The 20,340-nt window shown below is 41.2% G+C and overlaps 1 protein-coding gene across 2 annotated transcripts in view; it reads right to left on the bottom strand.

Moving 5' to 3' along the window:
• LOC130281961 (reticulon-4 receptor-like) overlaps positions 1 to 20,340 on the bottom strand; it is a 271,056-nt gene that overhangs the window by 141,438 nt on the left and 109,278 nt on the right. The window contains exon 2 of one of the 2 annotated variants that reach the window (XM_056529770.1): positions 5,475 to 5,499. The exons of the other annotated variant lie outside the window; for it this stretch is intronic. The gene's annotated coding sequence lies outside the window, so the exon portion shown is untranslated. The remainder of the gene's footprint in view (positions 1 to 5,474; positions 5,500 to 20,340) is intronic. 2 annotated transcript variants of the gene reach the window in all.

The raw sequence follows: 20,340 nt of genomic DNA, 5'->3' as shown, positions 1-20,340 counted from the left end.
GACTCAGGGTTTTTCCGTTTTTGCACTTTCGTTTTTTCCTCCTTACCTTTTAAAAATCATAACCCTTTCAATTTTCCACCTAAAAATCCATATTATGGCTTATTTTTTGCGTCGCCAGTTCTACTTTGCAGTGACATTAGTCATTTTACCCAAAAATGCATGGCGAAACGGGAAAAAAAATCATTGTGCGACAAAATCGAAAAAAAAAACGCCATTTTGTAACTTTTGGGGGCTTTCGTTTCTACGCAGGGCATATTTTGGTAAAAAGTATACCTTATCATTATTCTGTAGGTCCATACGGTTAAAATGATACCCTACTTATATAGGTTTGATTTTGTCGCACTTCTGGAAAAAATCATAACTACATGCAGGAAAATTTATACGTTTAAAAATGTGATCTTCTGACCCCTATAACTTTTTTATTTTTCCACGTATGGGGTGGTATGAGGACTCATTTTTTGCGCCGTGATCTGAAGTTTTTATCGGTATGATTTTTGTTTTGATCGGACTTTTTGATCACTTTTTATTCATTTTTTAATGGTATAAAAAGTGACCAAAATACGCTTTTTTGGACTTTGGAATTTTTTTGCGCGTACGCCATTGGCCGTACGGCTTAATTAATGATATATTTTTATAGTTCGGACATTTACGCACGCGGCGATACCACATATGTTTATTTTTTATTTTTTTTACACTTTTATTTTTTTTATGGGAAAAGGGGGGTGATTCAAACTTTTATTAGGGAAGGGGTTAAATGACCTTTATTAACACTTTTTTTTTACATTTTTTTTGCAGTGTTATAGGTCCCATAGGGACCTATAACACTGCACACACTGATCTCCTATGCTGATCACTGGCGTGCATTGCATCTCAGGCACGGAGCAGTCATTCGTCGATCGGACACCGGGGAGGCAGGTAAGAGCCCTCCCGGTGTCCGATCAGCTGTTCGGGACGCCGCGATTTCACCGCGGCGGTCCCGAACAGCCCGACTGAGCAGCCGGGTCACTTTCACTTTCACTTTAGAAGCGGCGGTCAGCTTTGACCGCCGCTTCTAAAGGGTTAATACCGCACATCGCCGCGATCGGCGATGTGTGGTATTAGCCGCGGGTCCCGGCCGTTGATTAGCGCCGGGACCGACGCGATATGATGCGGGATCGCGGCGCGATCCCGCTTCATATCGCGGGAGCCGGCGCAGGACGTAAATATACGTCCTGCGTCGTTAAGGGGTTAAAGGGGTTTTCCAGGCATAGGGAATATGATACATACCAGTCCCTGATGCTACTCATTTCTTCATGCTTCTTATGATGTTTCGTACACGTTGGAAATGTCTGCTGAGCCCAGTAGTTGGCTGTGCGGGCATTTCCTACACGAAAAAAAACATAATTGCATACATTTTTAACCCCTTTTATGGCACGGGCTCGGGAGCTGGTTCTCCAAGGCTCCAGTCAGCCATGGCTGGAACAGTGGAGCACCAATAACACTAATCAATGCTATGCTAACGCATAGCATTGTTCAGTGTATGCAATCTAATGATTGCATGGAATAATCCCCTATGGGGACAAAAAAATTGTGTAAAAAAATCTTAAGAAATGTTATATAAACCCTTTCCTAATAAAAGTTTGACTCATCCCCCTTTTCCCATTGAAAAAATAATAAAAAAACAAAAATAACAAAAAAATAAAACCTAAACATAGGTGGTGTGCGTAAATGTCTGAACTATACAATTATACATTAATTCAACCGCATGGTCAATGGCGTATACATAAAAAAATACCTAAGTCCAAAATTGCGTATTTATTGTCACTTTGTATACCCTAAAAATGTATAAAAAGCCATCAAAAAGTCCCATCAAAACAATGTATATGGTACTCCGTATCACAGATCACAGCACAAAAAATAAGCCCTCACACATCCTCGTATTTGGAAAAATAAAAAAAGTTACAGGGGTCAGAAGAGGACATTTTTAAGCATACTAATTTTTGTACAACAAGTTATACATTTTTAAAAGAAGTATAACAAAATGAAACCTCTATAATTAGTTTATCATTGTAATCGTACAGACCTACAGAATAAAGATAAGGTGTCATTTTTACTGAAAAGTGCACTGCGTAGAAGCGAAAGCCACCAAAACTTACAAAATGGTGTTTTCTTTTTTCAATTTGGCCCCACAAATAATTATTCTTGGGTTTCGTCATAGAGGAAATAAACTTCTCCCCTATCCACAGAATATGGGAATAAGTCTCTGATAGCGGTGGGTCCAACCTCTGGGACCCCCCTGCAATCTTATTTATGGGGCAGCTCTCGCCACTCAAATTATTAGTCCCTTAAGTGACAGCCTGCTCAGCCAATGCCTATACATGACATTGTGGGAGGTCCCAGGGGTCAGACTCCCTGTGACCAGACATTTATAATTGTATTTCTCTCGGTAACCCTTTAAGCTTACAAAGTAGAGATTTGCATACACGACATATTGGCCCTCATTTACTATAGCAAACCCGACATGTTTTGTCGGGTTGTGCCCCAGATTCTGGTGCAGTGCACCAGAAATTCTGTCTGCGCCAGATGTTGTGCCAGAATTTGTGCCAGAATTGAAAAAACCCCGACTAACTCTCCATTTTGCTAAGAGAATCCGGAAAAGGGGCGTGGCCATCGGGAAAAGGAAGCGTGGTCACAGAATGGGACTTGTTCCCAACATTTTCACAAAAATCCAACATATTTACTAAGTTTTCCACAGAAAATGTGGTCGATTTGAGCTGAGGAAAACCAGACATATCAGAACATATCTAAAAAAAGCTAAGTGTAGGGAAAGTGGAAAATGTAGGAAAACCTTAGTAAATACTGTGGAAAATAAATTGTAGGGAATTAAAACCCACAAAGAAACCTACACAACACTCTTAGTAAATGAGGGCCATAGTGTTAGTATGGAGACACATTACATTTGTACAGGTTTTTATGGCATTTGTGTGTGTGTTTTTTTTTAACCAAAATTTACTTTAAAATCTACAGTGAAGTATAGAATGCAATACACAAAAAGGGAGACATTTATTGTGCCTGTTTTAAACTGCCAAAAAGATGTCTTTTTTTTAAGTAAATGGAAGATGAGCTGCAATCTGTCATAGCTACTACACAATGTAGGCAACTGCATCCCTTCCCTGTCTATTAGGGTAGGGGGCATATTCGAAAGGTAAATGGGATGTAGTGTTGTTCTTTTGTGCACAGTATAGTGGGGAATTCTGTTGGAATACTCCAGAACGTAAAGAAGATATAGAAAAGCACTTATGTTCTTGCTACATTACTCAGAGATTAGAAATCTCGAAAACAGTGCTTGGCACCACATTGTTTCTATTGAAAGTGGTGGGTAACATAAATTGTTTGCATGGCTTAAGGCTGTCTCTGATGATAATACGGGCTCAGAATGTTTTCACATACAACAGTTGCTTTAGAATGTATTACTTCTTATAAATGTATTTATATTTAATCTGACATATATCATTTTTATTTTGCAATGTATAACTGCATTAAAAATCTACCTATTGTAAGACTATAATTTTTATCAGCTAGCTTACTTATTGATTTATTGTGGTCTTTAATAGACACAACCACCTATAGGCTCGGTGTAAGTGGGGTCACTTGAGTATGTAATAAAATCTGATAACTGAAGACAAAAAGTCTCCAGGAAGACACTCAGACAAAATTAAATATTTATGCACAATTTTTTGAAGGGTTGTTAAGGCTCTGTTTACACCTGCATTGTCAAATCCATTCTTCTGATCCAACATAGCAGTAAAAAAAAAAAAAAGAAGGAAACTAATAGAATACTGGATCCATTTAAAGACAGTTATTTAGGGCACCTAATGGACCCCATTGACATATGATTGGGACTGTTCTTGGGAAAACCAAATTAACAAAATACTTCACCTTTATCTGACAGGAGAAACACATTTTAGTCTAATTGATAAACAGAATAGAATAACAGGATGCTGGATTTATATATTGTAAAATGGAAATAAAAAACGTGTAAAATAGGTATAAATGACTATGCATTAATGACTATGGAAGAAAAACAAAAAAAACAACAACAGCAAAGTTGGAATTATAGCCCTTTAACCCCTTAAGGACCAAGGACGTACCAGTACGTCCTGAGTCCTTTCCCTTTCTTTAACGCGGGGCCATGACATGGCCCCGCGTTATAGCGGGTCGGGCCCAGCCTCTAACAACGGCTGGGACCCGTGGCTAATAGCGCGCAGCAGTGATCGCGGTGCCGTGCGCTATTAACTCTTTAGACGCGGCGTTCAAAGTTGAACGCTGCGTCTTAAGGGAAAATGAAACCATGCCGGTTAGCTCAGGGAGCTGTTCGGGATCGCCGCGGCGAAATCACGACGTCCCGAACAGCTGTTAGACAAAAGGAGGGTCTACTACCTTGCCTCCTGGTGTCCGATCGCCGGATGACTGCTCAGTGCCTGAGATCCAGGCATGAGCATTCAAGCGGCAGAATCATCGATCACTGGTTTCCTATGAGAAACCAGTGATCAATGTAAAAGATCAGTGTGTGCAGTGTTATAGGTCCCTATGGGACCTATAACACTGCAAAAAAAAAAAAGTGAAAAAAAAAGTGAATAAAGATCATTTAACACCTCCCCCTTTTCCAATAAAAAAAAACACAGTGTAAATAAAAATGAAAATAAACATATGTGGTATCGCCACATGCGGAAATGTCCGAACTATAAAAATATATAATTAATTAAACCACACGGTCAATGGCGTACGGGCAAAACAATTCTAAAGTCCAAAAAAGTGTATTTTTGGTCACTTTTTATATCATGAAAAAATGAATAAAAAGTGATCAACAAGTCCGATCAATACAAAAAGGGTACCGCTAAAAACTTCAGATCACGGCGCAAAAAAATGAGCCCTCATACCGACCCATACACAGTAAAATAAAAAAGTTATAGGGGTCAGAAGATGACAATTTTAAACGTATACATTTTCCTGCATGTAGTTATGATTTTTTACAGAACTACGACAAAATCAAACCGATATAAGTAGGGTATCATTTTAATCGTATGGACCTACAGAATAAAGAGAATGTGTTATTTTTACCGAAAAAGTTACTGCGTAGAAACAGAAGCCCCAAAAGTTACAAAATTACGTATTTTTTTTCAATTTTTTCTCACAATGATTTTTTTTCCATTTCGCCGTAGATTTTTGGGTAAAATGACTGATGTCACTGCAAAGTAGAATTGGTGGCGCAAAAAATAAGCCATAATATGGATTTTTAGGTGCAAAATTGAAAGGGTTATGATTTTTTAAAGGTAAGGAGGAAAAAACAAAAGTGCAAAAAACGGAAAAGGGGTTTTAAAAAAAAAAACAAATAAATAAATAAATAAATAAAAAACAATGGGGATAAAACAAAAAACCAGTCAAAACAAAAACTGTCTACTTAACCAGTACATGGGTTTAATGATAAAACTTACCAGGAAAGGACCTTAACATGTATAGCTTGAAAGAAAGAAGAGACAGAGGGGATATAATAGAGACTTTTAAATACATAAAGAGAATCAACACGGTAAAGGAGGAGAGCATATTTAAAAGAAGAAAAACTGCCACAAGAGGACATAGTTTAAATTTAGAGGGGCAAAGGTTTAAAATTAATATGAGGAAGTATTACTTTACTGAGAGAGTAGTGGATGCATGGAATGGCCTTCTTGCAGAAGGGGTCACTGCAAATACAGTGAAGGAGTTTAAAGGGGTACTCCCGTGGAAAACTTTTTCTTTTTAAATCAACAGGTGCCAGAAAGTTAAACAGATTTATAAATCACTTCTATTAAAAAAAATCTTAATCCTTCCAGTACTTTTTAGGGGCTGTATACTAAAGAGAAATCCAAAAAAGAAATGCATTTCATCTGATGTCATGACCACAGTGCTCTCTGCTGACCTCTGCTGTCCATTTTAGGAACTGTCCAGAGCAGAAGAAAATCCCCATAGCAAACATATGCTGCTCTGGACAGTTCCTAAAATGGACAGCAGAGGTCAGCAGAGAGCACTGTGGTCATGACATCAGAGGAAATGCATTTCTTTTTTGGATTTCTCTTTAGTATACAGCCACTAAAAAGTACTGGAAGGATTAAGATTTTTTAATAGAAGTGATTTACAAATTTGTATAACTTTCTGGCACCGGTTGATTTAAAAAAAAAAAGAAAAAGTTTTCCACGGGAGTACCCCTTTAAGCTGGCATGGGATAGGCATAAGGATATGCTTTATATAAGATAGGGGCAAGGCCTGTTCATAGTATTCAGAATATTGGGTAGACTAGATGGGTAGTCTAAGACTTCTTTTTACATCAGCTCAAGGCCCTGTTTAAAGCAATTTAAATACAACTCCCAGCATGCCTGGATAGTCTTTGGCTTTAAGGGCATGCTGGGAATTGTAATTTTACAACAGCTGGAGGCACACTGGTTGGGGAACACTGATTTAGAGTGTCATTCAGAGATATCATCAAGCAATGGACACTTCAATGGAACCCAATGGACCACTTACTGAAGCTTAATCTAGGCGTATACTGAGGAAATTACAAGCTCAATTTCGCTCAGAAATTATACTCAGAAATTCCAGTGCAGCAGAATCCCATTGCTGTCCTCGCTGCAGAGTCCACAATACAGAAATTCAGTGACGGAGCTTCCGCTTTCGAAAGAATGATCTTGGCCATTCTTTTAAACAGAATCCTTGTGGAATATACTGCTTTCTTTGGGGACAGCAATGTCCACACTGCCCTGGGCGCCCTCGGATTCTCTGACCGGAATATTTCAAGCCAGAGATTTCTCAGACTGAACCTAGTCTAAGTTAAAGGGACTCCACATGCAATGCAGGTGTTTGTAATGGATCCAGCATACTATTATGATGTGTTTCCTTTCAGCTCACATAACACCTTGCATACCCAGTACGTGAATAACCTCCTTCTATGCCCCCACATATCATCTATAGTACTGTGCACCATGGAAAGGATTCTTGGTGACTCAATAACAGCCATAAGAGCCCAAAACATTGTCACCACTGTGAGAGTTTAAAGGGGAACTCTGTTACATTACATCTTATCCCCTATCCATGGGATAGGGGATAAGTGTCTGATTGTTGGGGGTCCAACCGCTGGGACCTCCCATGATCTCCTGCTTGACACCCTGGTTCTCTGAAGCTGTGTTTTCCCTTTGTTTGCCCTTCTCTCGCTCAGAACAGCTGTAGTCAACACACCTCCTCCATGCATCTCTATGGGAGAGCTGGAAATACAGCACTCAGGTATCTCTATGGGAGAGCTGGAAATACAGCACTCAGGTATCTCTATGGGAGAGCTGGAAATATAGCACTCAGGTATCTCTATGGGAGAGCTGGAAATACAGCACTCAGGTATCTCTATGGGAGAGCTGGAAATACAGCACTCATGTATCTCTATGGGAAAGCTGGAAATATAGCACTCAGGTATCTCTATAGGAGAGCTGGAAATATAGCACTCAGGTATCTCTATGGGAGAGCTGGAAATACAGCACTCAGGTATCTCTATGGGAGAGCTGTAAATACAGCACTCAGGTATCTCTATGGGAGAGCTGGAAATACAGCACTCAGGTATCTCTATGGGAGAGCTGGAAATACAGCACTCATGTATCTCTATGGGAGAGCTGGAAATACAGCACTCATGTATCTCTATGGGAGAGCTGGAAATACAGCACTCAGGTATCTCTATGGGAGAGCTGGAAATACAGCACTCATGTATCTCTGTCTTTCTCATAGTGATACATGGAGGGGGCATGTTGACAACCGTTTCTTGCGGTGGTCGACTGTAACCCAGCACGGAACAGAGGTTGTTTCTTGCATGAGGAAAGATGGGTCCCAGGACTGGAAATCAAGGGGGGGGGGGGGGGGGTCCAACAGTTTTTTAAACTCCTTTTAAAAGATCCAGATACATGTTAAAATAGTATATGAAAAAAAAAACTAATCTTAAACTTTGGTGCCTTTCTGGGACCATCTATTGATTGCTATTAGTAGAAATATTATCCTATAAGTGCATGTGGATGTTTGGACAGCAGGGATCAGAACATGTACCTGGAAGTGCACCAAGTGCAGCCAATACAAAACAGACGAGTGGGTGAATGAGAATGAACTCCCATTAAATAGCTTAGGAGATTGACTTTGGGGATGGGGAGGTAATATATTGTTTTCAGCATCCAGCTAAGAATACAGATTTTGGCATATGCTACAAATACATCTTTTTTCCAACAATAAATTCTGGTATTATTTTATTAAAAAGAACAGCTGTCCATATAAGACACTTAAAAGTTACATCATTTAGACCTGTGATACACTAGGGATGAGTGAATCGAATCTGACGAATCCGAATTCGTTACAAATTTCAGGGAAAATTCGATTCACAATGAATGTGAATATCGCAGCGATTTGATTGCGCGAATCACTTCTTTAACCCTTTAACAACGCAGGACGTATATTTACGTCCTGCACCGGCTCCCGCGATATGAAGTGGGGTCGCGCTGCGACCCCGAATCACATCGCATTGGTCCCGGCGCTCATCAACGGCCGGGACCCGCGGCTCATACCACACATTGCCGATCGCGGCAATGTGCGGTATTAACCCTTTAGAAGCGGCGGTCAAAGCTGACCGCTGCTTCTAAAGCGAAAGTGAAAGTATCCCGGCTAGTCAGTCGGGCTGTTCGGGACCGCCGCGGTGAAATCGCGGCGTCCCGAACAGCTTGCAGGACACCGGGAGGGCCCTTACCTGCCTCCTCGGTGTCCGATCGATGAATGACTGCTCCGTGCCTGAGATCCAGGCAGGAGCAGTCAATCGCCGATAACGCTGATCACAGGCGTGTTAATACACGCCAGTGATCAGCATAGGAAATCAGTGTGTGCAGTGTTATAGGACCCTATGGGACCTATAACACTGCAAAAAAAAAGTAAAAAAAAAGTGTTAATAAAGGTCATTTAACCCCTTCCCTAATAAAAGTTTGAATCACCCCCCTTTTCCCATAAAAAAAACAAAACAGTGTAAATAAAAATATGTGGTATCGCCGCGTGCGTAAATGTCCGAACTATAAAAATATATTGTTAATTAAACAGCACAGTCAATGCCGTACGCGCTAAAAAAAATTCCAAAGTCTAAAAAAGCGTATTTTGGTCACTTTTTATACCATTAAAAAATTAATAAAAAGTGATCAAAAAGTCCGATCAAAACAAAAATCCACCGATAAAAACTTCAGATCACGGCGCAAAAAATTACCCCTCATACCGCCCTGTATGTGGAAAAATAAAAAAGTTATAGGGGTCAGAAGAGGACATTTTTAAACGTATAAATTTTCCTGCATGTAGTTATGATTTTTTCCAGAAGTACGACAAAATCAAACCTATATAAGTAGGGTATGATTTTAACCATATGGACCTACAGAATAATGATAAGGTGTCATTTTTACTGAAATATGCACTGCGTAGAAACGAAATTTCGATTTTGTCGCACAATGATTTTTTTTTCCGTTTCGTCGTGAATTTTTGGGTAAAATGACTGATGTCACTGCAAAATAGAATTGGTGACGCAAAAAATAAGCCATAATATGGATTTTTAGGTGGAAAATTGAAAGGGTTATGATTTTTAAAAGGTAAGGAGGAAAAAACGAAAGTGCAAAAACGGAAAACCCTGAGTCCTTAAGGTTTAAACTCCATTTAGTGCGGTCCAGGCTTCAGGGCATCTAAAATGGTGGATCCACATGTGAGGACATGGGGCAAGGAATCCTAGGAAGGCGGGAACATGGGTCAGCAGGATGACCCTGAATCACATGCAGCATGCAGCCTATCAGCAGCTAGCCACCCCTGTGATGTCACAGCCCTATATTTTCGCCAGCCATCTTGCGGCCACGCATATCAGCATTCTATTGCAGACTGAGAAGGACAGAGAGCAGAGTGTTGCACAGAAAAGCTTTTTTTATAGTAGCGGTTCACCTCAAGCCCAAATCTAGCCTAGAAGCACTGATAGGGAAGGGAGAGAGAGTGAGAGAGAAAGTGCAATTGTGGGTGTATTACAGCAGTGATTTACCTCAAGCCCAAATCCAGTCTAGAAGCCCTGACAGGGAAGGGAGTGCGATTGAAAGAAAAAGTGCAATTGTGGGTGTATTACAGCATTGATTCACCTCTAGCCCAAATCCAGCCTATAAGCAATGAAAGGTAAGGGAGCGAGATTGAGAGAAAAAGTGCAATTTTGGGTGTAGTACATAGTTACTGTGTGCTGCAGCACTGGCGTGTACAACAACTGAAAAGCTAATAGTAGCCAGCCAGCTAGGCAGAGCAGAGCACTAAAAGTGTATTGTCCTCTATTAAGTGTAACCTGCGCATACATCTAAGTGGCGTACCATTTTGTACCTGTTAAAATCTCAAGGGCCTAGTTACTGTGAAAGGCCGGGCAAAAGTACACACCTGCTGGTGTTGTAGACAAATACTGTTTTAAGCGTACTAGAGCACATTGTACTCCCCTCATAAGCGCATACTACATATGTACATCTAAGTGGTGTACCATTTTGTTCCTGTTAAAGTCTTATGGGGCTTGTTACTGTGAAAGGCCAGCCAAAAGTACACACCTGCTGGTGTTGTAGACAAATACTGTTTTAAGTGTACTGGAGCGCATCCTGCTCCCCTAATAAGTGCATACTAGATATGTAGATCTAAGGGGTGTGTCATTTTGTTCCTGTTAAACTCTTAAGGCCCAGTTATTATGAAAAGCCATGCAAAAGTACACACCTGCTGGTGTTGTAGACATATACTGTTTTAAGCGTACTGGAGCGCATTGTACTCCCCTCATAAGTGCATACTACATACGTACATGTAAGTGGTGTACCATTTTGTTCCTGTTAAAGTCTTAAGGGCCTAGTTACTGTGAAAGGCCAGCCAAAAGTACACACCTGCTGGTGTTGTAGACAAATACTGTTTTGTGCGTAGTGGAGCGTATTGTCCTCCCCTCATATACGCACTAAGTATGTCAGGCAGAGAAGTGTAAGGACGTGCACAGAGGAGTGGCAGAGGCCTAAATTCATCGGGCAAAGGTCGCAGCAGACTAGGGGCGAATGAGAGAATGAGTCGCAGCGTGAGGCCTGAGCTCCCGGTATCAGCTAGCAGTCGTGTCTCAGCCAGCAACCCATTTGCCGTCATTGATTGGTTAACATGGTCCTCCACTTCATCACAAGGGGCATCTGACACCCCCAGTCAATAGTCGGTGGGTTCCTCAGACACAACCCTCAGTTGGCATTGCCCAGGAGCAGTCCCTGTCCTCCCATTGCCTCTTTACTCTGCTGTTCCCTTCCCCACAGAAATATTCTATGCTGTGGGTTCAGGTCCACTATTTAGTCAGGGCGATCTAATAGAGGACAGTCAGCAGCTACTGTCAAGCCAAAAAGTAGAGGAGACAAACGCTGCTTCTTCCGCTAGGCAAGCAAGTAGTGATGAGGAGAGTGGCGTGGGAGGTGGGGTTGCGAGCGTTTAGGCTCCTGAAGCAGACACAGTTGAGGAACCTGAGGTTGACATCAGTGACGTGCAGACACAACTCGATGATGATGAAGCCAATCACACTTGGGAGCTGGGTGCAGAAGGGGCTTCATCATCATCATGAGAAGATAGTTGCAGGTTGCCCGTGAGACAGCAGCTGAGCCAGCAAGGTGGTAGCATGGTTGGCATTCAGCATGGTGGCAGAAGTGGAAAGTCTGGAACCAAACGTGCACGAGGTAGACCACCTGCTTTGCGGCAGCCCACCTTCCCGGGAGGTAGTGGAACAGGGGTTCCTGGAGTCTGCGGCAGTAGCAGTCAATCAGTGCAGACTGTTTGTTGGGAGAATCAGCTACTTGGTGGTGTGGCAGCTTTTCATAAAGTATCTGGAGGAGGTTAACATGGCCACATGCAAGTTCTGTCGGCAGAAGGTAAAGCGTGGCACCGTGGCCCAATGTTGGCGCAAGGCCCTGCGTCAACATATGCAGCGTTACCATAAAGCAGCCTGAAAGAACCGTGGCTCCGATGTGGTGGTCCAGCCTGCAGCCAACCAAGGCTCCACCACCTCAGCCGTGGGGAGTTGTGTGTCATACCCATCTTCTGTCGCTCCAGATGCTCCTGCTCTTCTTACTTCGAGTCAGCTATTCCACCAGCATTCCATCGGGAAAGCCATGTTCAAGAGACAACAGTATGCGCCCACTCATCCAATGGCACAGAAGCTGGATGTGCTCCTGTCCAAGTTTCTGGTTTTACAGTCTTTCCCTCTTAAAGTGGTGGACTCTGCACCTTTCAGAGAACTGATGGCTTGTGCCGAGCTGAGATGGAGAGTCCCAAGCCGTCATTTCTTTACGAAGAAGGCAGTACTAACCTTGCACAATTTTGTGGACGAGAAGGTGGGCCAGTCCATGAGCCTGTCGGTGTGTACCAAAGTGCACGGCAGTGCCAACGTGTGGAGCTGTAACTATGGTCAGGGACAATACATGTTCTTTAAGGCTCACTGGGTGAATGTAGTTCCTGCACAGCCACAACAGCAACTTGGAAAGGTCACGTCGCTTCTGCCTCCACGGTCTCAGGCTGTTGGTCCTGTGACAGTATGCAACTCCGCCTCCTCATCATCCACCATGTCCTCAGCCTCCACTGCACGGACAAGTCTCAGTGCCCCTCCAGCATATCATATGTGCAGGGTACGGCAGTGTCACGCTGTTATTCACGTTTGCCTTGGCGAATGGAGTCACGCAGGGGAGGAACTGCTTAACGTAATTCATAAAGAAATCGAATCATGGCTTACTCCACGAAAACTGTAAATGTAAACTATGATGACCGACAACAGGAAGAATATCTTGTCTGCGCTGCTACAAGGAAGCCTGAGGCATGCGCCCTGCATGGCACACGTGTTCAGTCTGGTTGTCAAGCAGTTCCTGAAGTGTTCCCCCCATCTGCAAGACATCCTAACAATATGAAGGAAACTTTGCAGGCACTTCAGCCACTCGTACACCGCAGAGCACACCCGTTTCGAGCTGCAGCATCAGAACGGTATCCCACAACATAGTCTTATTTGCGACGTTTCCAAATGTTGGAATTCCACCCTCCATATGTTGGACCGATTATGTAAACAGAGAAAAGCCATCACCGATTTCTTGATGATCCAAGCAGATAGGGGGACTCCCCTGTGTAACTTCAATGTCAGCCAATGGCAGCTCATAAATGACACCTGCCGTTTGTTCAGGCCCTTTGAGGAAACCACTTTATTAGTCAGTCGCCAGGATTACGCTATGAACGACGTAATTTGACTGCTTCAGCTACCACAACACGTGTTGGAAAGATGGCTGGTCAGGGCACTGGAGACGTGGCTCCTACATCTCACAGCCACATGAGCCCAGTGGGGGCTGAACTGGAGGAGGAGGAGGGGCTCCTGTGTTGAGCTGCCCTTTTTAGGGTGAGTAACACTTGCCTTAGAAGGGAATTAATATTGCGAGAGTAGAGCCTTACAGGGGAAGTTTTTACCCCACCGGTTATATTGGACCATACATTGTTCCCTTTCACCTTTTAGAGGTCTTTGCATCACATAAATATTTGGGGGTGTAGGTGGCACATGGTGTTTTTTGCACACCTTTCCTTTTGTTTGATTTAAAAAAAAAAAATTTGGGTCCATATATTTTATCCGAAACATATTATTAAAAGTTAAGTTTTACGTAATGCTTATCCTCAATACTTACTTTTGCACATTAACATTTTTACAAAAGAGACCGTTTTCTTCTGCCTACCTGCCACCCGCCTGATGCCACACATCTGATGCCAAGTTCTCCTTTTTTCACCCACCTTCGTCACCGGGTACTGGTATTGCCACCCACCCGCACCACTCTATCACCAGGTTACTTTCAGGACTCCTGATGCTTCTGCTGCTGTCTCATTCTGGCACCATATGTTCTCCTTGTGCTGATGTCGCCTCCAGGCTGTCTCATTCTTTAAACATATGTTCTCCTCATGCTGATACCACCTCCAGGCTGTCTCATTCTGCCACCAAATGATCTCCTCATGCTGATGCCAGCTCCAGGCTTTCTCATTCTGTCACCATATGTTCTCCTCATGCTTATGCCAGCTCCAGACTGTCTCATTCTGCCACCATATGTTCTCCTCATGCTGATGCCACCTCCAGGCTTTCTCATTCTGCCACTGTATGTTCTCCTCAAGCTAATGCCAGCTCCAGGCTGTCTCATTCTGCCACCATATGTTCTCCTCATGCTGATGCCAGATCCAAGCTATCTCATACTGCCACCATATCTTCTGCTCATGCTGCCACCACCTCCAGGCTGTGCCATTCAGCTACTATATGGTCTCCTCATGCTTCCGCCACCTCTAGGCTGTATCATTCAGCCACTATATGTTCTCCTCATGCTGCTGCCAACTCCAGGCTGTGTCATTCAGCCACTATATGCTGCCGCCAACTCCAGGCTGCGTCATTCAGCCACTATAAGGTCTCCTCTTGCGGCTGCCTACTCCAGGCTGTGCCATTCAGCCACTATATGGTCTCCTCTTGCTGCCTCCAACTACAGGCTGTGCCATTCAGTCACTATATGGTCTCCCCATGCTGCTGCCACCTCCACACTGTGTCATTCAGCCACTATATGGTCTCCTCAAGCTTCTGCCACCTTCATGCTGGGTCATTCAGACACTAAAGGGTCTCCTCATACTGCCGCTACCTTCAGCCTGTGTCATTCAGCCACTATATTGTCTCCTCATTCTGCTGCCAACTCCAGGCTGTGTCATTTAGGCACTATATGGTCTCCTCATGCTGCCACCACCTCCACGCTGTGTCATTCAGCCACTATATGTTCTCCTCATGCTGCCGCCAACTCCAGGCTGTGTCATTCAGCCACTATATGGTCTCCTCATACTGCCGCCACCTCCACCCTGTGTCATTCAGCTACTATATTGTCTCCTCATTCTGCCGCCAACTCCAGGCTGTGTCATTTAGGCACTATATGGTCTCCTCATGCTGCCACCACCTCCACACTGTGTCATTCAGGCACTATATGTTCTCCTCATGCTGCCGCCACCTCCACGCTGGGTCATTCAGCCACTATAGGGTCTCCTCATGCTGCCGCCACCTCCATTCTGTGTCATTCAGCCACTATATGGTCTCCTCATGCTGCCACCTCCATGCTGTGTCAGTCAGCTACTATATGGCCTCCTCATACTGATGCCACTTCCAGGCACTGTCATTGTGCCACTCTGCAACAGTGATTCTAGTAGCGACGCTTCTGATCTGCATGTCATACTGAATAACAGTATTATTTCACTAAACCAGCACACACCCTATGCGTGTTACAGCAAAACAAAGTGTTCTACACCCCTATTGAGGCTCTCTGTAGGCCATAAATAGCCGTTTTTAATAGTGATTTGCCGCGAATAAATTCGGACCAAAACAATTTTTTGGGGAAAATTCTGTGAATCAGCTGAATAAAATTTTTAAAAAATGTGCTCATCTCTGTTCTTCACATACAGTACCATTCAAAAGTATTGACACGTCCTCTCACTGAAAACTTTTGCACATTTAATAATAACAATAAAAACAACCAATAAAATAAAATGCAAAAAATAAATGGAGCTAGGCAGTGGAAATGTCTAAAGAAATGGTCTTTATTTCATATTCTTGTTTTGCTTTGATAAAAGCTTAGCATGCACTTGTACCTTGTGAGGTAGCCACCTGAGATACTTTTCTAACGTCCTTAAAGAGATTCCCATGAATACTTAAAACTTGGTGGATGCCTTTTTGTCACTCTCTAGTACCACTCATCCTAGACCATCTGACTCCCAGGGGCAATGCGCTAACTGAAGATGGTGCTTGCACTTGAACACAGTCATCCTACTGAATAGTAAACTGATAAGGTATTTCCTAACTATGCATCACTTATATACCATGAACAGCTGAACCAATCATCTCCAGATAAACCTCTACTCCATTTATATTGCTGTAATAAAATATTCAGCATAGGAAGACTTTTTCTCCATACATAAAACTGGTTACCACTGATAATACTGAAATCTGTATTCAATTTTCATGTTAAAATCTAATGTAACTGTTACTGAATGCTGCTATTTAATATTGCTTACATATCATAACTCTTTATTGCATATTGCTATTGAAAACAGAATAATAGAGAGCTATAAACACTGTACACAGGTACATAGAAAATGACATAAATCCTTTTTTAATACTAAAGAAATAATATTTAAAGTCTAGTAAATGTTACAGTCACATTTGTCAAAGCCAGGTATATTTACTGTTGCCACGAGCAATTATTCTTAATAAAACGCATATAGCAATTTCTATGTGTTTTTGTGTTTTATTACAAAAGAGCAAACAATCATGTAGATGTAATAAGTCTAAATAAGCAGGAAAAGCTACTAAGATTAAAAATGATTAATTTGTAAATGGCTTTAAGGAAAGGGACTCCTTTAATGTGTAACTTACAGTCATTAGGAATTGTTTGCCATTAAAAAGGTATTCCAGTAAACTCAACTCATCTCCCTAGCCATAGGATATGGGATAAGTATCTGATTGATTTTGACCATTGGGACCCATCGTAATCTCCTGTACAGAAACATATAAGCCAAAATCAGCAGGAGTATTAATGTCTCATAAAGATTGAGGCCCTCCTTGTTGAATGGGTCTACTGGTAAGCAATTACAGAGCTCACCTCCCCAGAAAATTGCATTGTCAGCAAAAAGGGATCAGGGTACTACAGATACTTAAGGTGCCCAAGGATTATTGAAAGAAAAGTGAAATTATCACTAGTGTTGAGCGGCATAGGCCATATTCGAATTCGCGAATATTCGCGAATATATGGACGAATATTCGCGAATAATATTCAAATTGCGAATATTCGCGAGCAACACTAATTATCACCAGACTGGTCCTGTGGGGCAACATCAGAGGCCATAATAAATGGCCTATTACAGTATTTGCTATGGGGCCCTCCTTCCTTTATGTTTGCCCCTGTTACGGTTTACCCATAATATAATCAAACATTTTTATGATGATGTTTAAGGAGTTGTCCGCCCACTTATATTTTTATACACAGCTCAGAATGCTATAAAATAATAGAAGAAGTAATTAAAACCTTTTACCTCATCACTCTCATTCTAATGCTTTCCCATTTCTCTTGCTGGCCTTTTTTTCGTCCCTCTTGAAATTGACGTGTTCAGACAGGCCACTTTTGGGGAAAAAATACATGGCCAGACACTCCTTTCAATGAAATAAATACATTAATACCTAATTTGCCAAATGTTGAATTTAATTCCAGTGGTGTACTTTGAAGACAAGACTAGCCCATCAGCTTTTTTTTTGTTTGTTCCACTTCCCTCTTCCATGTATTAAGGTGTTTTGCTATAGCTACATATATTTATATTATATTGTGCATTTTTTAACATAGTGCTAGTATAGAGATACACAATAATTTCATTTTTCTTTTTTTTTCATAAGGATAAAAGACACATTAGAATTATTAGCTAAATACTGTTAAACCCAAGGGGCTGAATGTTAAATTTAAAATCGGTAGTATTCTTTGAAGATGAGAATTGCCCTGTGGCCTTTCTTGTTCGTTCTACTTTCCGGGTGAAATAAGTATTGAACATGTGATGTCTGGTAATGTCTACCTTAGCAACGATTTGTAATATAGACCCCTCATAGATTCTGCTGATGTCTGCAGCAACCATTTGTAGCATGCAATGCAGTTTTTTCTATTGGGATTTCCTTATTGGTAATGTCTTGACAAAAGTAATAAACTTCTTAAAGTTTCCTATATTTGATGATAGAACACATAGTAGATCTTTGTGGGTTTAGAGATTTTTAGAGTCCCTTTGTGTATGAAATTATGTGGAATATATACAATGCATGTATTAAATCTTTTTTTACATTTGATGTTGTGGCCTTGCACTTAAATAATGTTTTTGTCCATTATTCTGCATTCAATACTTCATGATGACAAAGTGAAAACAGAGTTTTGGGAATTCTTCATAAATGAATTACAAAGAAAAACTAAAATTTTGCATGGACGTAAGTATTCAGACCCTTTCCTATGACACTTTAAATTTAGCTAAGTGAGCTAAGTTTTAAGATGTTTCTCAACCGTGACATGATATGGAAAGAAACAACCCTGTCTATATTTAGTCTCACAGCTGACAATGCATATCAGAGCAAAAACCAAGCTATAAGGTGCTCAGCGACAGAATTGTGCAAAGGAATAGATATGGAAAAGGGTACCACAATTGTCTGCTGCACTGAAAATTCCCAAGAGCATAGTGGCCTGCTTAAAGGGGTATTCCAGGAAAAACTTTTTTTTATATATCAACTGGCTCCAGAAAGTTAAACAGATTTGTAAATTACTTCTATTAAAAAATCTTAATCCTTTCAGTACTTATGAGCTTCTGAAGTTAAGGTTGTTCTTTTCTGTCTAAATTCTCTCTGATGACACCTGTCTCTGGAAACGCCCAGTTAAGAAGCAAATCCCCATAGCAAACCTCTTCTAAACTGGGTGTTTCCCGAGACAGGTGTCATCAGAGAGGATTTAGACAGAAAAGAACAACCTTAACTTCAGAAGCTCATAAGTACTGAAAAGATGAAGATTTTTTAATAGAAGTAATTTAAAAATCTGTTTAACTTTCTGGAGCCAGTTGATATATATAAAAACGTTTTTTCCTGGAATACCCCTTTAATTCTTAAAAGGAAGAAGTTTGGTACAAGCAGCACTTTTCCTTGAGCTGGCTGCCCCACTAAACTAAGTAATTGGGGAGAAGGGATGAAGAAATCATTGGTCACTCTGGCTGAGCTCCAAAGATCCTCTGTAAAAATAGGTAATACTACCCTCCACTAGTTTGCAAAAATCACCTAAAGAGCTCTGAGAAACAACATTCAGTAGTCTATTAAAACCAAAATTGAACTTTCTAGCCTCAATCCTAAGCATCATGTCTAGAGGAAACCAGGCACTGCTTATTACCTGATCAATCTTATCTCTACAGTGAAGCATGGTAGTGGCAGCGTTATGCGTTGAGGGTGTTTTTCAGTTGCTGGTATAGGGAGCCTTATCAGGGTTGAGGGAAAGCTGAATGGAGCAAAATGCAGAAATATTGTTAATGAAAACCTGATAGAGTGCTCTGGACCTTAGATTCCCCTTTTAATAATGACCATAAGCACACAGCCAAGACAACACTAGTGGCTTAGTAACAACAAAGGGGCTTCAACTAAGTATTAAGTACTGGGTCTGAATCTATCTAAAAAAAAAAAATTGGAAAAAAACTGCAGCAAACTAATAGCATATAATTCAATGTGTCTTTATTCCATCCTCAGCAAGACAAAAAAAAAGGTGCAACATTTCAGTGGTCTCACACCACCTTCCTTAGGCATAATGAGTAAACAACACTGGACTCTTAAATAAAAATTGGAAAAAAATACAGCACACTATCTATCTATATATTTATACTTTTGTATTTGGTACTGTAATCCCACATCTCATTGTGGGGGAGATTTATCAAAGCATTTAGTCGATTTTTTTTGCTTAAAATTGTCGCAAAAAAGTCGCAAGTGCGACTACTCTCTTTTTTTCTGCGATTTTTTGATTGTGCAGTGCCCTAAGCAAAAAATAATAAACTTGCTTACCAAAGCAACAATTTATTTTTGACTTGCAGTGGTCAGAGATTAATCAAGTATGAAAGTCACAAAAAAGTCGCATCACATGAAAAAACCTACTAAACTTACCCCAGCTCAGACATGGTGCAGAAAAAGCCACTATCAAAGCAAAAAAAAAAAAAAATTGCTTATCTGAAAGAAATGTATCAACAGGCAGAAACCAATTGATAAATAAGTTGCACATAAGCAAAAAAATTGTAAGAAAAAATAACTAAAAAAGAGGAATACATGAGCAAACATTGATAAATGTCCCCCAAAGTCTTCTCTTACAATTCAAAATGTGTATTGAAGTATACCAATAATTTTAATGTTGGATTGTTTTCAAGCAAATCTAGAGCTATAGTATTTGGTGATATATGACTCTGTATGTCCAGCATTTATGTAATATCTATGGCCTGTGATAGTTCACATAAACTACTCTGTGGTATGTTAATTTTGATGGACTGTTCATTGTTATTGGTTGATCACTCATTCCTATTCACATGAAATTACATGTTCCAATTACTATAATGTCACCATATCCTTGCTGATAAGTGGAGAAGTTAAAGATTGGGGTTTATTTACTAACGTGATCCTGACTCTTTTTTGTCAGGTTTTGCGCCCAAATTGTGTCGCACATCCCTTGCGAC

This window comes from Hyla sarda, chromosome 1 (assembly GCF_029499605.1).
Source record: "Hyla sarda isolate aHylSar1 chromosome 1, aHylSar1.hap1, whole genome shotgun sequence".
Classification (NCBI taxonomy): domain Eukaryota; kingdom Metazoa; phylum Chordata; class Amphibia; order Anura; family Hylidae; genus Hyla; species Hyla sarda.
The sequence above is the reverse complement of the archived record's forward strand: the minus strand, read 5'-3'. Positions and strand labels throughout refer to the sequence as shown.